The sequence below is a fragment of the Phyllostomus discolor genome, chromosome 13 (assembly GCF_004126475.2).
Source record: "Phyllostomus discolor isolate MPI-MPIP mPhyDis1 chromosome 13, mPhyDis1.pri.v3, whole genome shotgun sequence".
NCBI classification, from domain to species: Eukaryota; Metazoa; Chordata; class Mammalia; order Chiroptera; family Phyllostomidae; genus Phyllostomus; species Phyllostomus discolor.
The window spans coordinates 60,112,960-60,133,992 of record NC_040915.2 but is presented as its reverse complement, the minus strand read 5'-3'; the positions used below and the strand labels follow the sequence as shown (position 1 = coordinate 60,133,992).

General features: G+C 53.3%; 1 protein-coding gene, 1 long non-coding RNA gene and 3 gene segments (V, D, J or C); 1 reads left to right on the top strand and 4 right to left on the bottom strand.

Annotated features, from left to right (window-relative positions):
- Window positions 1-21,033, bottom strand: part of LOC114510192 — a 902,657-nt gene that overhangs the window by 60,177 nt on the left and 821,447 nt on the right.
- LOC114509077 overlaps window positions 1-21,033 on the bottom strand; it is an 863,521-nt gene that overhangs the window by 39,218 nt on the left and 803,270 nt on the right.
- The window catches only part of LOC114509076, an 805,173-nt gene that overhangs the window by 67,762 nt on the left and 716,378 nt on the right, over window positions 1-21,033 (bottom strand).
- Window positions 1-21,033, bottom strand: part of LOC118497944 (immunoglobulin lambda-1 light chain-like) — a 122,927-nt gene that overhangs the window by 49,209 nt on the left and 52,685 nt on the right. The gene's annotated exons all lie outside the window — the stretch shown is intronic.
- On the top strand, window positions 9,720-19,304 carry LOC118497950. Its single transcript, XR_004900470.1, has 3 exons — window positions 9,720-9,733; window positions 13,233-13,237; window positions 19,205-19,304. It is a non-coding gene; the product is annotated as an uncharacterized LOC118497950 (long non-coding RNA).

Below are 21,033 nucleotides of genomic sequence, written 5' to 3'. Positions count from 1 at the left end.
GCCCAATTTGATTGTGGGTAGTGGGGGAAGTGACTGAAACCCGGCAGAGAGCTGAGCAAGTGGTATTGTTTCCTCTCAGACCCCTTCCCCACATACAGTGTCACAACCCAGCGACTTATGTTGCCCCACCCTTGGTGAACACCTAAGGTTCCACCCTTTACTAAATAACAGGCTCGAGGAGACAAAAAAAAAGGCCCAAATGAAAGAACAGATCAAAGCTCCAGAAAAAAATACAGCTTAGAGATAAAGAGATAGCCAACCTATCTGATGCATAGTTCAACATGCTGGTGATCAGGATGCTCACAGAATTGGTGGAATATGGTTGTAAAGTAGATGAAAAAAAATGAAGGCTGTGCTAAGTGAAATAAAGGAAAATATACAGGGATCAACAGTGACAAGAAGGCAATCGGGACTCAAACCAATGGTGTGGACAGAAGAAAGAAACATTCAATCAGAAACAAAATGAAGAAACAAGAATTCAAAAAAAATGAGGATAGGTTAGGAGCCTCCAGCACAACTTCTAAACATTCCAACATCTGAATTGTAAGGGTGCCAGAAAGAGAAGAGTAAGAGCAAGAAATGGAAACTTATTTGAACAAATAATGAGGGAGAACTTCCTTAGTCTGCCAAAGGAAATAGACTTCGAGGAAGTCCAAGAGGCTCAGAGTCCCAAAGAAGTTGGGCCCAAGGAGGAATACACCAAGGCACATCATAATTACATTAGCCAAGATAAAGATAAGGAGAGAAACCTCAAAAGCAATAAGAGAAAAGGGGACAGTCTCCTACAAAGGAGTTCCCATCAGACTGTCAGCTGGTTTCTGAAAAGAGACCTTACAGGCAAGAAGGGGCCGGAAAGAAGTATTCCAAGTCATGAAAGGCAAGGACCTACATCCAAGATTACTCTATCCAGCAAAGCTTTCATTTAGAATGGAAGGGCAGATAAAGTGCTTCTCAGATAAGGTCAATTTAATGGAGTTCATCATCACCAAGCCCTTATTATAGGAAAGGTTAAAGGAGTTTATCTAAGAAAAAGAAGATAAAACATATGAACAGTAAAATGACAACAAACTCACAGTTATTAACAACCAACCCTAAAATAAAAACAAACACAAAAACAAACTAAAAAAACTAGAACAGGAACAGAATCACAGAAATGAAGGTCACCTGGAGGGTTATCAGTGGGGGAGTGGGAAGGGGAGAGAGGGGGAAAAGGTACAGAGAATAAGTAGCATAGATGGTAGGTAGGAAATAGACAGGGGGAGGGTAAGAATTGTACGGGGAATGTAGAAGCCAAAGAACTTACATGTATGACCCATGGAGAAGAACTAAAGGGGGGGGGATGTGAGTGTGAGGGGGTGCACAGGGCAGAGGGGAATAAAGTGGGGAAATGGAACAACTGTAATAGCATAATCTTTAAAAAAGAATATTTTTGGCCAGTATATCCTCAAAAATGTTTCTACCTCCCCCAAAATGCCCCTGCTTCAAAGACTGGGATGCCGCACCCGCGAGGCTCCCTCCGTGCCCCCCTCCATGCCCTCCATCCAGCACACTGACGCTTCCGTGCATGTTTTCAGTGTGGTTTCGTGTCTGTGTCTCATGTCACCTCTGTAGTTTCTCGTCCATGTCATCTGTCACTGTCTTTCCTCTGCAGCGATGAACCTGCTGTCAGTCACATCAGGGTCATTGTGTCTCAGACGCTCTGGTTTCCGCATCTGTGTATTGACTTGGCCGTGGATTTGTCCTCCTTGTCGCAATTACCATGCTCACGCATTCTGCTACCCACTGGAACAAATGGAATACACATTTTCTTAAAATCCTTGACTAACTATTCAATCACATGTGAAATTTCATGGCCAGTACAATTGGCTGATTTTGTTGGTTATTATAGCTGCATATTTTCTTGCTTCCAATCAGGAATATTGGATGTGACATCAGACTTGGTGAATACTTCCTTGTTGGTGAACAATACTGTATTTATATGTATATTTTGTCTGCTGTTCTAGGTTACTGCAGATTCATTAGAGTTAATGCAAACAGTGGGATCCTGAGTCAGTTGCACTCACAGGCTCATAGGTGGGACCGCAGGAGCAAGGAGTCAGGTGCTAACTTCCCACCTCGAGGCCCAGCTCTCTGACAGGACCATCTGGTGTCCTGACTGGGACTTGTCCTCTCTGACTGTGGGACGAGTGTGACTTCTGAGTGTGTGAGCTCAGCAAGTGTTCTCTGGTGATTCTGGGTGGTTCTCTTTGGCCTCAGGGGGTTTCCTCATACCATGTGTGTTACAGAACAGACCTGGGAGGGACGATATACTATTATCAAATGGACTCCCTGGGTCCCCCTATACTAGGTTTGCCTTTCCCACCACCAGCAAATTATAGCTCTCAATGTCAGAAATTGGTGAAAAGGAAACAAATTATTTATTCAGAAGTTATACAGTCTCAGAGTAATGACTTAATGTCTCCACTGAGATCCCAAAGTCCCTTAGAAGACCCACAAGGTCACAGTCCTTTGTTGCAGACTCCGGCCAGCAGGGTCCGCCTGTTGTGACTGCAGACGAGAATAAATGCACAGGCACAGGTGACAGCAGTGCTGTGGAGAAAAGGGGGACGGCACGACTACTCTCTCAAGGGGAGAGTGTCTATGAGTGCCTCGACCCTTGCCTAGGCGGGCTTTTATTGTTTTTCTCGGGTCATACATCAAGGGAAGATTTATTGTCTATTACATAGAATATTGTTGTCTACATTTTAGACACAATCAAGGAAATGAAAATAACATGCAGAGGGGAATGGCAGCGAGCTGATTAGCTCTGTCCTTGGGAGGATTCACACAGGCTTTGGAAATGACCTTGAAGATAGATGATACACATTTGTTGTTTCAGACCAGGGTGATGGAGTTTTAGCAAGACCAAGCCATAACAGGCAGTATGCATTTTCTAGGCCTGATTCCCACGGGAAAACTGGGTTTGAAGGTCTGGCTCCTGCCCACCACTTCCCTTCTGTAGGTTTTCCGTACAGAGCTGAGTCACATTTGCCAGACTGAAACAAACCGGTCCCCTACAGTCCTTCCTGCCCCCTCTGCCAGGTCTGGGGTACCATATCTCAGATAAAGAAATAGAGGACCGTGGGTCAGGTAGCCCTGGGTTCTTTCGAGTAATCTGTGCTCGGCCGTTCAGCCTCCCTCGGTTCCCAGCACCTTCAGCTGTGTCACCGCAGCGATCTCCCATTCTTAATCCAAACCCACATGGCACCCTCTCCTGGCCCACCAGCAAGAGTCCTTTTGTTACAGAGCAACAGCGGGGGGCGGCTAGGGTGATATACTATTACCGAAAGGAACCCCCCAGGTTTGTTATGTCTGCTGCCAGAGGAAAGATGTCTCTCAATGCCAGAGATTCATGAAAAGGAAAGGATATGTTTATTTGATGCTATACAGGCTTAAAGTAGTGACTGAATGTCTTCATCAAAATCCCAAAGTCCCTTAAAACACCCACAAACACACACAATCCTTCCTTCCCCCTTTGCCCAGTCTGGGGTACCATATCTCAGGAAAAGAAATAGAAGTCCATGGCTCAGGCAGCCCCAGGTTCTTCTCAGTAATCCATCTCAGCTGGTAGGCCTCCCTCGGTTCCCGGCACCACCAGCTGTGTCGCTGGGATCTCTGCTAAAGCCGGGTGGTGGTTCGCTCTTCTAAAGCTACAGGGGTCCCCACTCTGGGAAAACATTGAGGTTCTCTCTCCATTGCCCCAGCCACATGGTCCTCTCTCCCAGGGCCACGGAGTCCCCACTCAGCCAAAACTGCATGATTCTCCCCCCACTGCCCCAGCTGCGTGGTCCTCTCTCCAATGGCTGTGAGGAGGGGGGTCGCCACTCTGCCAAAGCCAAGTGGCAATTCTCTGCTGAAGTCACATGGTGATTGTCTCTCACAGGGCCACACTTGCCAGCACTCTCATATCCTTTCAGCTTCACTGGGCTGCCATCGTGAGTCCGGGCAGGTGTGGCCCCATGTCATGGAGCCAATCATCTCTAAGCTCCCACGCAGGTGCTGTAACTCAGGGGATCTGCCCCCTAGTTGCATCTTGGTGGGGAAGTTATTTCCATTCCCCTGGTTCAGAGCATAGCCACAGCTATTTAACATATCTACGTAACCAGTTAAAGGTTATAGATATGTTAAATGACCACACTTGAGGTTAGCTGCAAAGCTGTTGCTATGCAAACAGCTGTCAATGGCCCTGCTCCATGTGTCCCTTCCCCCAACTCACACCTGTGCGGGGGAGGACATCCTAATATTTCCTGGACACCCTGAGTTCTGGACCCCATTCCAAACCCCTATTTGGGGTCCCCCCTCTTGGCTGTACCCTGTTACACTTTTACCCCTTTCCTTCCTGCAACGTCTCTCCTGCACGCTTCCAAATCATCAAGAGAGAGCTCTGCCTCACTGCTTCATTTTGCTTTCTGGCTTTCTAAGCTGCGTGGCAAAGAGAGCCCCAAAGCCACATCATTCTAAACTTTTTCGTGGCTGTGGCTCCTGGGTTTAAATCCCAGTCCCAGTCTTCCTCTGCAGCCCCATTTCTACCTCCTCCCAGGGTTGGCTACACCTGCCAGCATTCCTGTATCTTTCCAGCTTTTCCAGGCTGCCACACTAAGTCCAGAGAGGTGTGGACCCATGGCACGGAGCCAGTCATCTCCAAGCTCTCATGCAGGCTCAGGGCCTATAACCAGGGGAGCTGCCTCCCAGTTACATCCTGGGTGGAAGTCACTCCCATCTCCCTGGCTCAAAGCAAGGCCACAGCCATTTAACATATCCATGAAACCAGTTACAGTTAGAGACATGCTAAAGGGCCGTGCCTGAGGCTACTTGCAAAACTGTTGCTCTGCAGAACAGCTCTCATTGGCCCTGCTCCATGGGTCCCATCCACCAGTTGAGGCTCGTGGGGGTGAGGACATCCTATATTTTCAATATTTCCTGGACACCCTGAGTTCTGGACTGCATTACAGATCCCTCTTTGGGGTGGAGGGCTCTGGCTGCACCCTGTTACATGTGGTGATCAGATTCAGGAGACTGGCAGCCAGTGTCCTGGAGGCACACAGGGGATGGAGAACCACATGCACTTGGGTTTGTGGGTGATCTTAGTGGAGTAAACATGAGAGTTAAGAGTGGGGACCTGCAATATGGTGACAATTGAGGACTCAGCTGGGAGGCCCTGTAAGGTCATCCTGACCCTGAGCCACACTCTGAGAGGGGCGTTACCTTGGGGGGGGGGTCTGTCCTCTCCACCAGCAACACTTCCTAGTGAGGGCACTGCTGTGAGCTGCCAGGACCAAACAGGTGCCTGAGGGAGGGTCAGCCCTGAGGTGGGGGATGCAGGTGGATCCTCAGAGTCTGTTGCCGGAGTTTGCTCTGTTCAGAGCCCAGGCTTCTAGGATACCCTGAGGCTTCCTGTGCTTCTCTGAGCTGGGTAGTCCTGGGGACAAAGCCAGGACAGGTGACCAAGGAGGGGCCCAGTCACCATTACAAGAATATTCAGGCACAAGTAGCACGGGATGTGTGTCTCGGTCTGTGTGTCCTTCCACTCCCGCCCTCTGTCTCCAACTCACACGAAGGCCCTGGAAACACCAGGTCAGCCCCGTCCTGTGAGACTGAATCCAGTGCTGTCCCACCCTCTGCCCAGCTGCCTGAGGCTGAGGAGGGGCAGCCTGAGGATCTGAGGTCTGGGGTCCTGCACCTGACCTGCTCATGGCTTTGTCTCCAGTCCTGTTTGGGCTAGAGGAGAGTGTGACACAGATGGGGAAGGGGTTCATGTCCCACTTCCCCATCTCTGAATGTCATTGTGAGCAGTACCACTGCTGTCCCATGACTGACTGATAGTCAGCCTCCTCCTGAACCTGGGCCCTGCTGAAGGACAGGGTGGCTGTCTTCCCTGAGCTGGAGCCAGCGAATTGGTCAGGGATCCCTGAGGGCCACTTGCTGTCCCCATATGTGACCAGCACAGGGGCCTGGCCTGGCTTCTCTGGTACCAGTGAGTATATTTTTTATCCAGTAAATCTCTGGTGCAGCTGATCCTAGCTGTCTCCCCCAAGGCCACTGACAAAGAAGACGAGCAGGAGAGCAGGTCCCCTGAGATACACAGACAGTGCTTTCTGGTGGTGACTGTTGCTGGGATGTGAGTGGCAGGTGGACAAGAGTGAAACCCTCGCAGTCTGGTGCTAAGAAGGGACGGTCAGACAGGCAGACTCCCGGGCCCATCCAGCCCTGCTGCAGCTGCATCTGCATCTTAGTCCATCCCAGGGGACCTGTGTGCCCTGGTTTCAGTCACCATATCACCATGGAAACTCTCACTTCCTCCTGCTGTGTCCCCAACTCCTTCCTAAGCCACTGGGGTCTTGATGGTGAGGTGTCCTGCATGCTGAGCTTCTTTCAGGTGCCAGACCCTGCAGCATTGTGGAGAAAAGTGTTTTAAAACAGCCACAGGAGTGTGTTTGAAGAGAAGGTGGGATCCCTTTCTAACCTTGGTCTTCGGTAGTTTCTGCTTCATTTTCAATAGTTGATGTTGCTCTGACATAAGTGCTGAGTGTTTTCTCTGGTAGCATCTCATGGACTGTCAGTCTCATCTGGTGTCTTTTGGATCCCAAATATTATAACGTTTACATCGAGGCTTTCAATTTGGATTTTGGCCTCTGTGTCTTCCCTTGCCAGGTCAAATCATTTTTCCACTTTATGAACAGAAGAAATACCATTACAGTCATCCTTTCTGAGTCCTTGTCCATGAACTGTGTTATTTGGGCCATTTCAGGGCCATTCTGGATGAAGTGGTTTTTACATTCATAACAGCCCTGTTTTCCTGATTCTTTGCAGGAAAGTCTGACAGGGGGTCAGGCAACAGGACTGATTCCTGTTGGCTCTGGAACACGTGTGCGCCCCCCTGTGTCGGGGACTCCCATTTGGGGTTCAGTGCCTTACTGGTCACAGGCCCATCCTGTGTCCACCTGCTCTCACTGACACTTTCTGAGATGCCACCAGCACAGACCTTGGTTGGGACTAAGTTCCCCTCCGTGGGGCACAGAGCTTCTGCCTCGTCCACCTGACGCCTGAACTGGGAGCTGCCCCCCGACTAGACACAGGCCCTGCAGGCTGGGGTGCTGACCTGTGACTGTCCCCTCCCGTGTCCTTGGGGCCTCCCTCCTCAGCCTCAGCTGGTGTCTTCCCACGTCACTCACCCGTCTCAGGGAATGTTTGCAGATGCCCAGAGTGTCCTTTCTGTGGCGCCCTCTCCTCTCCCACAGGCTCCCCCTGGGCTGTGATTTCCTCTCTGGGGCCCTGGAGACACCCTCTGACCTGGAGAACCTCACTCAGGGAGGTGTCAGGGGTCTCTCTGGGAGGAAGCTCAGAGGCAAGACCTGGGAACTGCAAAGCGGTGACAAGAAGGGACTCAGATGGGAGTTGCTAGGACCTTGTGACCTGAGACAGGGTCTTGGATCTTGGCCTTGGGTGGTTACCATGCCTGCGTCACACTCTGGGAAAGGAATGACCCTGAGGAAGGCAATTCTCTGCCCCATGGGAACTTCCCAGTGAGGTCACCTGGGCTCCATCAGGGGTGCTGGGTGTGCAGACGCTGGTTGGCCCCATTCAGAGTCCTGGGCAGCCACAGAACCTGGGGCCTGCGGAGCTCAGCTGAGCTGGGAAGTTGTAGGGATTAATTCCTGAAATTTCTCCAAGGAGCAGGCCAGTCACCGTGGTGTAGAAATTGAAGGGCCATTACTTCTCCACACAGGACTCCAGCAGGCTGCCTTTTTGTCAGTTGCCCCTCCAGGAACCTGCACAGTAGCATCCACACAGCAGGCCAGCCTGGTCCTGCCAGCCCTGAATCCAGGCCTGACCCACCCTCTGCACAGCTGCCTGAGGCTGGGAGGAGGGGCCACTGGGAGACCTGAGAAAGGGGACCTGGGCCAAAGCTGCTCATGGCTTTGTCTGCAGTCCTCCTGGGGCCTGAGGGGAGAGGGACACAGACTGAGGTTTTTGTCTCACTTCCCCGTCTGCCTGTGTCACTGTGAGCATCATTACTGCTGTCCCACACCTGACAGTAGTAGTCAGCCTCGTCCTGGGCTTGGGCCCCGCTGATGGTCAGGGTGGCCGTGTTCCCCGAGTTGGAGCCTGAGAACCGGTCAGGGATCCCTGAGGGCCGGCTGCTATCATAATAGATGACCGTTACAGGGGCCTGGCCGGGCTTCTGCTGGTACCAGTACACACTTTTACTTCCAATGCTGTTTCCCCCACAGGTGATCCTGGCCGTCTGTCCCAGCTGCACCGACATCGAGGATGACTGTGTCAGCTCATAGGAGGACACAGAGCCTGCAGGAGAGGAGAGGAGAGGAGATAGGTGGGCTTAAGGATGAAGGACCCCTTCCCAGGAGACCCTGGCCTGTCTGTGCTGGAACAAACTACAGGGATTCTCTGGCCCATCAGTCTCAGCCCATGTGTCCCATGGATCTAGCTGACTCATGAAGCCTGTGAAGAAATGAGGACCCTCCTGTCCCTTTCTCCTGGCAGGTGCAGCCCCTCAGGCTCACTCAGACCAGTGAGCACAGTGGAGGGAACAGGACCACCATCCCCTCATCCTGCAGCTGGGTCAGGGGCATTGGGTTCCCCCGGGCAGTGCCCTGCTGAGGTCAGAGTCAGGGTCAGGCCTGTCCAGATCCCTGGGACAAGGGAGGGTGGGAACCAGGGTCCAGCACCTGTGCAGTGAGCAAGGAGGCCGAGGAGGAGAGGGGTCCAGGCCATGGTGGAGGTGCCCTGCTTCTGCTCCCTGAGGCCCCAGGCTGGGCAGCTCTCCTCCCAGGCCTCTCTTATCCCCTTGCTGGAGAGACAGCTGCTGGGTATGCAAATCAGCCAGGGCTCAGGGGAGCTGCCTGAGGAGCTGTGTGACTCCTTATGGGGGCTCAGCCTGAGAAACTCAGGGAAGGGAGGGGTCGTCCCTTGGGACCCCACCTCATTCCCAGGGGATTCTGGTTCATATCCTTATACCACAGCGAGAGGCTGACATCTCCACCCCAGACTGTCTCGTGGCCTCACTCCTGGGCTGGCCAGGTCCAGCAGAGCTCAGAGTGACGTCTGTCTGCATGTTCTGAACCCACTATGGAGCGTTAACTGTAGAGGTGACAATATGAGCCTGAGGTCTGAGCAGGGTCCCACCCCAGTGACAGTGTGTGAGCATCAGAGCCTGAAGGACACTCCCACCTTGCTCAGGGCACATGCAGCACTTGGAGCCCCTGAGATGCTGGAAGTTTCTAAGTCAGTTTCAGCTCCTGGGACAGGTCATACATGCTGTGCCCCAGTGTCCCCAGTGTGCACTAGTGTCAAGGTCAGCCCCAGTGCTAGAAGAGGTGTGGCCGTTACATAGTGTGAGCATGAATGGGGTGGGCTGGACAGGAATGAATTACCTGGACCTGTGAGGGAAAAACAGGCCAATTCTACAAGAACCCAATCTGAGAGACTTACAGCCAGAATGCTTCATCCTCAGTGTCATAGGTGATATTGTAGAAAACTTACTGCTCTTTTTAAAGACGGGGCCTGGATGCTAATATTCCTCCTGTTTTACCACAACTAAATATTATAATTATTAAGAAAGGGAGAGATAGTACAAAATATAAATTATAATAATCCCCCTGCATGGTAGAATTCCTTGGGCCCAGGCCCTCCTAGTCTCCAGGAGGCTTTGCCAGGTGGTCTCTGCTGCCCCCTGGTGGCCTCCCCAGACTAGCTTCTGGAGGAGCAGGTGTGTGCTCTGTCCAGGTGCGGAGTCTGAACCCACTGCTCAGGTGCTAACTCCCTGACCCAGGGAATAAAGGTCCCAGGGGGCATTGCTGTTCTCTCCATAACCACCGCCGGCCTCAAGACCAGGCACAAGCTGTTCAGATCACCCACAAAAGTACCAAGAGGCTCATTGGCAGGAGGAGAGGCCAGGCCCACCTGAAGCATCTCTGACATATCCCTTGGGTGGCAATGTTCCTGGGTGCGGTCCTGGGGACAGAGGACTCAGAGGCTGCATCTCCCTGATGCCCACCGCTAGTGCAGGCTCAAAACAGGGCGCTGGTGGCAATTGCCCCAAAGACTGAGACAGGAGACACTCACCCAGCAGACAGCTATTCAGCCCCACTGTGTCCCCCAGTCACTGCGTCCTGGGTGAGACGTGTGAACGGGACCAGTCCTGCCTGCCTCACAGATGCCAGTGTGCACATGGGAGCCCACAGTGGACACGCTGGTGTGGGTGACACAGCACAGTCACCACCATCTTCTACCTGTATGCTGTCCTTTTTTTCCCAAGCCGAACTGTAACCAGCTTTATTAAAGATACTTTTCAAGAACAATCCTGGGGTTTTGGTTCAACAGTGAACTGTGCACGACAGCTCTCACCCTCCCGTCCTCAGCGCACCGCCCACCCAGAGAGCCGCTGTAACCGTGGGGACGTCCTTGTCTGCTGCTCTGAACGGGGAGCGTTTAGAGTGAGGGTCGACGTTTCACAACGGCATGTGGTTTAACAGCTTTTCACAAGCTGGCTGTCATTTTCAGGCACTGCCTGGAAGAAAGTGGACAGACTTGGGACCTCCCAGGGCAGGTGAGTGTCTGCGGAACACTCGTCAGGCCCCAGACTTGTGGCTGCAGGAGGAAAAGCGGCTCCTGTCTGCCCACGTCTCTTATTGTCGTGTGTGTGTTTGCATTAACAAAACTTTCCTGACTAATGAGGGAAATAATCAATCAATCAATCAATCAAAAATAATTTTGGGGAAATAATTGTGCAGCTGTTGTTGACGATGCAGGTAATTAGTTGAGATCACACAGGAACTGACAGGCAGGTCTGTGTGGGGAGAGGCTGGAGGGGTCTCTCTGGAGGGGACCCTGGAGCTGCCCTCAGGATGGAGAGAGGAAGCAGCAGGAGGAAGGGAGTGTGGGGACCGCAGGGTCACTGCCCTGGGGGGAGGGTCTGTCTGTCTGAGCAGGAAGGACAGTGAGAAACTAAGGTGGTTGGTCCTAACCAGGTGGGCCCAATGTGACGGGAATCTGTCACATTGAGGGATGAGGGGCAGGACTGACGTCACACTGAGCACACACACCTGACCTAGGAGTCAGAGCAGCTGAAGGGGCACCCAGGGGAAGGAGGAGCCACTGCACTGTGACCCCTGTCCTGTGTCAGCCAGGTGAGCAAGCAGGTGACCCACAGGGACCGTCACTGCACAGGGGCTGCTGCTTCCCTTTTGGTTTGCACAGGAAGTCACACGGGACCTTCTGTCCTGATTCAGAGAATTCTGACAACTTATCACTCCTGCTGCCGAAGTTACAAACTTGTGAGAAATGTCACATTCACCTGAACTAGGTGTGAGTGAGACCCAAGAGTTTATCATAACAGGTTCCTCTTCCTCTCAAACCTTTGAGGTCACATTATCATATTTATACTTTATCATATATTATAAACCACAACATACATTGTTATAGTTTTCTCATTAAACAGTGATAGCTCTTATGGAATTTACCATGACAAAATGTTTCATATTTATCCCTGTGGTAACGATACCGGATGCCGTTAATTTCTCTGTGTAGATCCCCATTTCTCTCTGACTCGGGCGGGCCCTCTGCTCTCTCTGGGACAGAGCATCTGCAGGTGTCAGTTCTCTAAGTGTCTGTACATATGAGAGAGTCTTTCTTTGCCTCCTTTTTTGGAAGATACTTTCACTGGGTAAAGACTTGAAAGTGGACAGGTTTTTGTTGTTTTCTTGTTGCTTTTAGTTTTCTAGACACTTTGCCCCCCTCTCCCCCCGTCTGTGGTGTTTCCAGGGAGACCTCTGCCCTGGTCCCTCTGCTCCGTCCTCTCCTTGGACGGGCCCCGTGTCTCTGAGGCTTTTGTGATTTTCTCATTGACAGTGGGTTTAGGAATTTGCTTGTGATGTGTGTTGATGTTTCTGGTATGTGCTTGGGTTTAGCTGAGGTTCTTGGATCTATAGGATCTTGCTTTTCACTGCAATCAGAACCTTTTTGCCCAGTGTTTCCTCAAATATTTTTCCTACCTCCCCCAAAACGTCTCTGCTTCAAAGACGCTATCAGGTCTTTGTGAGGTCCCCTCTGTGCCCTCCCGCACACTGATGCTTCTCTGTGTGTTTTCAATGTGGTTTCGTGTCTGTGTCTCACGTCCTCCCTGTAGTTTCAGCGCCTTGACAGGTGACTCTGGTGCCTGATTAGGACTTGTCCTCTGACTGTGGGACAAGTGTGACTTCTGATTGTGTGTGTGAGCTCGGCAAGAGGTCTCTCGGGTCTATGTGTCTTTGGCCTCAGGGGATTTCCTCACACCACGAGTGTTATAGAACAGACCCCGGGGTGGGGAGCACGATATACTATTATCAAATGGAGCCCCTTCTCCATGGGCCCCCCTGTACTAGGTTTGCCTTTTCCACCACAAGCAAATTATAGCTCTCAATGTCAGAGAGCAGTGAAAAGGAAACAAATTATTTATTCAAAAGTTCTGCAGTCTTAGAGTAATGATTTAATGTCTTCATTGACACCCCAAAGTCCCTTAGAATGCCACAAAGCCACAATCTTTCTTTCCCCCTCTGCCCGGTCCTGGGTACCATATCTCAGATAAAGACATAGAGGACCGTGGCTCAGGTAGTCCCGGGGTCATTCAGGTAATCGGTGCTCAGCCGCCCAGCCTCCCTCGGTTCCCAGCACCATCACCTGTGTTGCTGCAGCGATCGCCAGTTCTTAATCCACAACCTTGTGGCACTTTCTCCTGGCCCACCAGCAAGAGTCTTGTCACCCTTTCCTTCCCACAACGTCTCTCCTGCACGCTTCCACATCACTAAGAGAGAGCTCTGCCTCACTGCTACATCTTGCTTTCCGGCTTCCTGAGCTGCGTGGCAAAGGGAGCCCCAAAGCCACAAGGTTCCAAACTTTTTCATGGCTGCTGCCCCTGGGTTTAAATCCCAGCCCCAATCTTCCTCTGCAGCCCCATTTGCGACTCCTCCCATGATGAGCTACACCTGCCAACACTCCCGTATCTTTTCAGCTTCTCTGGGCTGCCTGTCCAGGCAGGTGTGGCCCTATGGCACGGAGCCTGTCATCTCCAAGCTCTCATGCAGGCTCAGGCTCTATAACCAGGGGAGCTGCCTCCCAGTTACATCCTGGGTGTAAGTCACTCCCACCTCCCTGGCTCAAAGCAAGGCCACAGCCATTTAACATATCCATGAAACCAGTTACAGTTAGAGACATGCTAAATGACCGTGCCCGAGGTTATTTGCAAAACTGTTGCTCTGCAGAACAGCTCTCATTGGCCCTGCTCCATGGGTCCCATCCACCAGTTGAGGCTCATGGAGGTGAGGACATCCTATATTTTCAATATTTCCTGGACACCCTGAGTTCTGGACCGCATTACAGACCCCTCTTTAGGGTGGAGGGCTCTGGCTGCACCCTGTTACATGTGGTGATCAGATTCAGGAGACTGGCAGCCAGTGTCCTGGAGGCACACAGGGGATGGAGAACCACATGCACTTGGGTTTGTGGGTGATCTTAGTGGAGTAAACATGAGAGTTAAGAGTGGGGACCTGCAATATGGTGACAATTGAGGACTCAACTGGGAGGCCCTGTAAGGTCATCCTGACCCTGAGCCACACTCTGAGAGGGGCGTGACCTTGGGGGGGTCTGTCCTCTCCACCAGCAGCACTTCCTAGTGAGGGCACTGCTGTGAGCTGCCAGGACCCAGCAGGGGAGGAAGGGAGGGTCAGCCCTGAGGCGGGGGATGCAGGTGGATCCTCAGAGTCTGTTGCTGGAGTTTGCTCTGTTCATTGTCCAGGCTGCCAGGACATCCTGGGGCACCTGAGCTCCTCTGAGCTGGGTAGTCCTGGGGACAAAGCCAGACAGGTGACCAAGGAGGGGCCCAGTCACCATTACAAGGATAATCATGGTCCATTACCACAAGATGTGTGTCCTGGTCTGTGTGTTCTTCCACTCACGCCCTCTGTCTCCAACTCACACGAAGGCCCTGGAAACACCAGGTCAGCTCCGTCGTGTGAGACTGAATCCACTGCTGTCCCACCCTCTGCACAGCTGCCTGAGGCTGAGGAGGGGCACCCTGAGGATCTGAGGTCTGGGGACCTGGGACAGACCTGCTCATGGCTTTGTGTCTGGTCCTATTTGGGCTGGAGGAGAGTGTGACACAGATGGGGAAGGGGTTTGTGTCTCACTTCCCCATCTGTCTGTGTCACTGTGAGCAGCACCACTGCTGTCAAGTGACTGACAGTGATAGTCAGCCTCGTCCTCAGCCTGGGCCCCGCTGATGGTCAAGGTGGCTGTCTTCCCTGAGCTGGAGCCAGCGAATCGGTCAGGGATGCCCGATGGCCGCTCGCTATCCTCATAAATGACCAGCACAGGGGCCTGGCCTGGCTTCTGCTGGTACCAGTAAGTATATTTTTCATCCAGTAAATCTCCGGTGCAGGTGATCCTGGCTGTCTCTCCCAAGGCCACTGACAAGGGAGACGACTGGGTCAGCTCATAGGAGGCCACAGAGCCTGTAAGAGAGGAGAGGGGAGGAGGCTGAGGATAAATATCTGTGCACAGGGTGTTCCCCCTCGGGGCTGCCCTGGACTGAGCTCAGGGGGTGGGGCAGGTCCAGCTGAGGGTCCCGCCGGGGCTGAGCCTGCAGGCAGGGCCTGTGAGGCAGCACCTGTGCAGAGGGTGAGCAGGGGCAGCAGGAGCGGGGTCCAGGACATGGTGGTGGCTCCTTGGGTTCTGCCTCTGTGCCCACAGCTGGGTGTGGTCTCTGGGCTGCTCTTATCCTCTGCCAGGGGCTCCTCATGCAAATCCCCCTCCTGCCCTCCTTGGCCTCCTTGGGCAAGTGCAGCGGAGCAGAGTCCGGGACTGGGAGGGGAGGCATGCATCATTTAAATTCAAGCCCTCACTCCCAGACCTGTACCCTGTCTCCCCAGGGCTCTCTGGGGTGTTGGGGGAGACAGTGCTGACCCCAGAACCAGTGGCAGCACCCCCACCTCTGTCTGATCTCTGGGCAGACTCCTTGAGCTCGGGGACGATCGTCAGTCATCCTCTCTAGTGAGGAGACCATCCAGGGGTGGGGTGACCTTATAGGGACAGGGGTCATGCTGGGGTGGGACAGGTCACATTTCATGATCACACACTGTGAGATGGGTCACATACCATTCAGGAACTATTTTTTCCTTTCATTTTTGGGGGAAAACAGAATTTTGGGGGGATGTAGAGATTTGCAAAATATCTTGATGACCCCAGGGGCATGATTCACTAAAGACTCACTGGACCACCCTGGACAGCACCACCGTCACTGTTTTGCTTTGCAGTGCTGTTGAAAGAGGATGAAAAGGAGAAGAAAGTGAGAGAAAACATTTTCAAACTAAATATCAAATGAAAAATAGTCCTAGAGTGTAGGAAGAGCTCTTAAAACTAAACAGTGAAAAGATAAATAATATTAGAACACATATAGAAACCGGTGAATGAGCACGAACAGACAGGACCCGGAAGAGACAGAAAACTGCAGCAAGAACATGGGAAGATGCTCCCCAGGAGCCAGCAGGGAAATTCGAGTGAAAATATGGGGGGATCACCGCGCACCTGCCTGATGGTAAAGCAGACAAGGCGACCAGCCCCAGTGACGGCAGCACGTGGACACTCGGGGTCACTGGGGCCGAGGGGTGTGAACCGGCACTGACATGGGAAGGAGTCTGGTGGCATCTGACAGCAGCAAACCGGTGGTTCGCACACGGCCCAGCGACTGCGGTTCAGGGCACCCGTTTCAGACCCCGAAAACTGACGTCCACAGAGAAACCGCACACACGTGTGTGTTCCCGGGACCCTGGTGCCCAGTCTCCCAAGGTGAGGACCTTCCAGGCGTCTCTGCACAGGTGGGTGTCAAACAGACTGGGACCCACCCGGACCATGGAATTCTGCTCAGCAAGGAAAGAAACAAACTCAATATAACAGCAATTTGGAGGAATCTCAGGGTATAATCTAAAGCAAAATATGCCAATCCCCGATGGTGAACTACTATAAGATTTGTTTTGGTCTATTTCAATAGACCATTTCCACAAAGAGAAGTTTTAGAAACAAAGAACTCATTCGTGGTGCAGGGAAGGGCTCCCGGGCGGGAGGAGGTGGACACTGTTATACAAGGAGAACAGGGGCCCTCGTGGTCAGGGATGTGCTCCGCCTTGACTGCGGGATGGACACGTGAACGCACCTGATATGCACTTACATCACTGTAAGCACACGCACACCTTGGGAAGAGGAAGCAAGGAAAGGGAGAGTTAATGAAAAGGGACCGGTAGTGTAAGGTAGAGAGACTGACCAACTACATACAACAGTAACAAAAACCCAAACAGACTGATAGAGTGGGAGAGACGCAGGGAGAGAGCGAGGCAGGGGCAGAGGGACCTGCCGGGAAAGGTCGCCTCCTCTGCTCAGGCGCCCTCTGGCCCTGAGCCCCTGCCCCTCTCTCCCCAGCTCCATCTGCCTCCTGGGCAGGTCCTGGGGCCTGTTTCAGCTGCTCTTTCTGGAGCCTCTGCCAAGGCCACGAGCAAGACCAGCAGGGGTCAGTTGTACATGACAGAGCTGACAGAGTGGTGTCACTGAGGACCCTGACCCTTTTCACATCCCTGACCAGAAGAACGGCTTCTAAGGGGGGCCCCTTTGTTCCTTCTGTGACCTGGGACGAGAAGTGACAGCCGCCTCACTGGCTGGTCACCATCTAACCACAGCAGGAGGTGACCTGCTTCTGCTGCCTCTGCACTCCCTGTCGTCACTAACACGGGGCGTCCCTCTGTCTGTCCATTGAGGCCACTGCTGACTTTCTTCCATGTTACCAGCACCACGGGCCCCATGTGGACCTGCATGAGGTGTGGTCCACACTCGGGTTGGGTCCATTCCCCGCAGTCCACCCCACACACTGTCCTGCAGTGTGGGAGGTGGAGGACACTCCGCCCACTAGAGGGCCGGTGGGAGCCTTGTTTGGGACAAAGTGGCTGTGTCCCTTGCAGAGAGCAACATTTGACTGAAGGGGGGGGGGGATTGCTCTGTGACCCTGAGACTCCAGCCCCCTTGGCTGACTGAGGTCACCACAGGACTGACCCTGAGTCCATGTCCTCCTGCCCGTTCTACCCCCTGTCCACTCCCTCCCCGGAGACCAGCCCCCTTTTCCCTCCTGCCCCTTCGAGGTCACACAGGCCACGGGCAATTCCTGGATTTTCATCGGAGAATCACTGGGGACCAGCCTGACATTCTAGGCACAGCCCCAAAATCCCAGCTCGCGTCAGTGTCCTGCAGTCACTGTGGACAACTGGCTGCTCCTGATGGCTCAAGGCTGTGGCCGTGTGAGAGGAGGGTGGTGTTTCACTTTCCAGAAGAGATACGGAGGAAATGAACACGTCCAGTAAACTTGCCCCTCCGAATTGGTTTTGAAATGGAGCAACCACAGAGCTGAGATGTAAGGGGATCAACATATTTTCATGCCAGCGTCCCAGCCTCTCATGCTCTGCTGCCGTCCCAGGGAACGTGGCCCTGCACTGTCCCCTGTAAGGTCCTCTGGGCAGATGTGGAGCCTTTCTTGGCACCCAGGCTGAGAGTCTGGCAAAGCTGGAGGACCCAGCCCCTGCTCCACCCAGGTCCTGCCCCAGACCTCCCAACAGGCACCCACTTCCCTCCCGGACCCAGCTCTGCCCCCACCACGGGGGTCAGGTCTCTGTCCTGCCTCTGTGTTACACAACACAAGGGGGGCCTGGGATGAATACTATTATTGAAAGAAGGCCCCGGGTCCGTTATGTCCGCCGCCAGAGGAAAGACGTCTCTCAATGCCAGAGATTCATGAAAGGAAAGGAAGCGTTTATTTAATGCTATACTAACTTAAAGTAGTGACCTAATGTCCTGTATCAAAAAAAATCCTAAAGTCCCTAAAAAACACCCACAAACACACAGTCCTTCCTTCCTTCCCCCTTTGCCCAGTCCAGAGTACCGTATCTCAGGAAAGGAAATAGAAGTCCGTGGCTCGGGGCAGTCCTCTGGTTCTTCTCAGTTAATACTCATCTCGACTGGGAGACCTCCCTGGATTCCCAGCACCCTCGGCTGAGTCACCAGGATCTCTGCTAAAACCAGGGGGTGGTTCCCCCTTCTAAAGCTATGTGGGGATCCCCATTCTGCCAGGCACGTGGTTCTCCCTCTCTCAGGGCTGCAGGAGTCTCCACTCTGTCAAGGCCGCGTGGTTTCTCTCAATGGCTGCCGTGTCCGTGTTTAAATCCCCCGTGCCAATCTTCTTCTGCAGCCCCATTTCCGACTCCTCCTACACTTGGGCACACTTGCCCCAATCTGCTGTCTTCTCCAGCTTTCTGGTCGCCATCGTGGGTCTGGGCAGGTGTCACCCATGTCATGGAGCCAATCTTCTCCCAGCTCCCACGCAGGCGCTGTAACTCAGGGGACCTGCCTCCCAGGTCCCATCTTGGGGGGAAGGTCCCTTTCCATCCCCCTGGCCTTGAGCATGGCCATAGCTATTTAGCATATTAAGCAACCAGCCAAAGGCTATAGGTATGCTAATGACCATGCCATGGATTAGCTGCAAAGCTGCCCTGCATGTTCTTGCTCTGTGTGCCCCTTCACCCAACTCACACCTGTGGGGGAAGGGGTGAAGACACCTTAAAATCTCCTGGACACCTTGAGTTCTGGACCCCATTTCAAATGCCTATTTGGGGTCCCCCCTCTTGGCTGCACCCTGTAACATCTGCTCAGGGACACATGCTTGCTGCTGGACCTCGGTCCCGACAGGACTCCTGCTTCACTCCCTGATGTCCTGAGTCAATACAGTCACTGTCCCCACTTCCAAGGTCACCACTGGGACAGCAAGGTCTTTGGTCTTTCCTTGAGAAGAGCCCCAAGATGGGAGCAAAGGGCCAGATGGTTGCTACGGATGAAGTTGTCTCAGCCTAAGTTATGAGCTGCATCTGCCTCTCCTTAGGGGTGTCCCCAGGAGGAGGTGCAGGATGATGGGACAGTCAACCAGAAGAGTCAGGGACTCAGGGTCCTGGGGAACGAGAGGGAGCACATCTCTCAGAACCTGTGGGGAGATGGGAGAGGAGGAGGAAGGTTTTGGCCTCACTTCCCCTTTGTCTGTGTCACTGTGGCTTAACCAGTTTGGCCACCAGTACTATAGCTCACAGAGCAGATATACTCAGCCTCGTCCTCAGACTGGAGGTTGGAGATGGTCAAGTAGCGGTCGGCCCCAGAGCTGGAGCCCGAGAAGCGATCGGGGATCCCTTCCCCCTTGCTCTGGCTTCCGTCGCTCTTAAGCTGCATCACATACCGAGGGGCCTTCCCTGCCTGCTGCTGATGCCATTCAATGTAGTAGCTGCTGTGCTCACTGCTGAGGGTGCAGGTGAGCTTGGCCGAGGCTCCCGGGGAGGCAGAAGCAGCCGCGGGCTGGGTCAGCACAGGCACAGCACAGAGACCTGCAGACACAAAGCACAGGGATGATGCCCAGTGCACCCAAAATTGAGAGATGCCCCTGAAACAATGATTAGACAAAAAACCCGGTTCAATATCCCCGAGCGCCCAGGGATGCCCTGACCTGTGGAGAAAACCAGGGGCAGGAGGTAGAAGGGAGCCCAGTCCATGGTGGGAGTGGCTTCCAGGAGCTCTGCCCTGAGGCTGCCCAGCTGGCCCTGGCCTCTCCAAGCCCCTGTCTTATCCTCTGTCCTTGCAGCACAAGAGGGAGGAGCACTGAATGCAAATCTGTCTCAGCTCTTACTTCAACCCCAAGCCTAACAGCCTCCTGATGGTAATTTTCTCAGGTTAGAAGAAGGTCCAGGTGTGGGTTTCATAGGGGAGAGTTGATCCTACCCAATGGAACTGTCTTTAAATGATGCTTATTATACACACCCCTTGCACTGAGCACAGCCCAGTGGAAATGGGACCTTTCAGTCCCAAAGGCAGTTCCACAGTGCCCCCTGCTGTCTGCAGAGTGAGTGACATCCTTCAGTTTATAGCTCCTTCAATGGAGTGACTGTGTCATCACTTTCAGCCCTCAGAAAGCTGACCCTTGGTGAGTGTGTTACCTGCACCCCCAACCTGACCTCAGCCCAGCCCCTCGTCCTGTCCGATGAGCAGGGAACCCTCGCCTCGAGGTTACGATTTTCCCAGAGCCCCCCAATCACTGATGCTGAGTCAAGGCTCTAATCCAGAGCCAGACTCAAAGGCCTGACCTGTGAATCCCCTCCCTTTGTCCAGCCCCTCTCCATGTGGCCTCCATCTGCCTCCTCCAGTTCCCTAGGTCCCAGCCTCCCTGAGCCCCTGAGTCATGGCCCTGCTCCTGTCCCCAGGTGCTCCGAGTGCTCAGGTTGTCCCCATGGAGAAACCTGCTCTCTTGACATTAGAGGCTGCGTTGCACGGGGTGGGGGGGGGGGCACTGACATATGTCCCTGTTTTCCAAACCTCTGTGTAAGAAAAATTGAATAATCTCAATATGTTATATTAATTCACATTGAAACGATGAGAATTTCAACTAAGGCAGTTAAACAAAATCTACTATGAAAATTAATGCACTGGTCTCTTCCCATTTGTCAGGTGGCTCCTGGAAAACTTTGGGTGACATGTGTGGTTTACAGTTTTATTTCTTCTGGACAGGACACCCTGTAAGTCACTGCACCCATCACCTGCTTTTGAAATAGCAGAGAGAACTTTCTGGCACCTTAAGGAGCAGACACATCTCAGCACTGAGAGCACAAAGAGGGGCCAAGGACGTTGGTGACGACCAGGGGCCCTGGGCCAGAGGACCTCGGGGTGTTGCCACTCTGCAGTGGTGACCTCAGCCCAGGGTCCCTGCGTCTGGCCCTCAGCCTCCCCGTCTGTGACGGGGGTGAGGAGGGGACTGCGTGGCACACAGCTGAGGGACTGAGGCGCTGGGAGCGGGGCTGGCACCTGTGGGGCAGCAGTGAGTGTCTGCCCCCCTCCCGTCCATGCCCTCCGTGCCCGCCCTGGCAGGGCACACAGGGC